Raw genomic sequence first — 487 nt, 5'->3', positions numbered from 1 at the left:
TTTTCAGAGACTTTGTGGCTCGGGAGTATGGTTGGTATATCGACTCCAGATGATCGAGGGGAAATCGCTGCTCGGCATCGGTGTCGGTCGACACCAGTTGGGGTGTCGGTCGACACCAACGCGAGGACGGCTCGGGACTTTAGCGAGGGTCGAACGATGCCATGTGGAGGTGTCGGTCGATGCAAACTAGGGTTTCCGGGAGTGTCGGGCAGGGTGTCGGTCGACACCAGTTTGGTGTCGGTCGACACCAGATGTTCAGTATCGATCGACACCATCTGGTGTCGGTCGACACCCCTTGTTCAGTTACGATGGACGTCGCATGCTTTGTATATTGCCTGGTTTGTTTTATTGGTTGTTGTTTGTGGCATGTAGAGATCTTATTGCTTGTGTGTATAGCCCAGTAGATGGGAGGATTGCCTCACTGAGTGTTTATCAAATACTCATGCATCTCAATTTGTGTTTGTGGTGCAGGTAAAGGCAAAGTGTG

The sequence above is a fragment of the Camelina sativa genome, chromosome 17 (genome assembly GCF_000633955.1).
Source record: "Camelina sativa cultivar DH55 chromosome 17, Cs, whole genome shotgun sequence".
In the NCBI taxonomy this organism is placed as follows: domain Eukaryota; kingdom Viridiplantae; phylum Streptophyta; class Magnoliopsida; order Brassicales; family Brassicaceae; genus Camelina; species Camelina sativa.
This window is presented reverse-complemented; position numbering follows the sequence as displayed.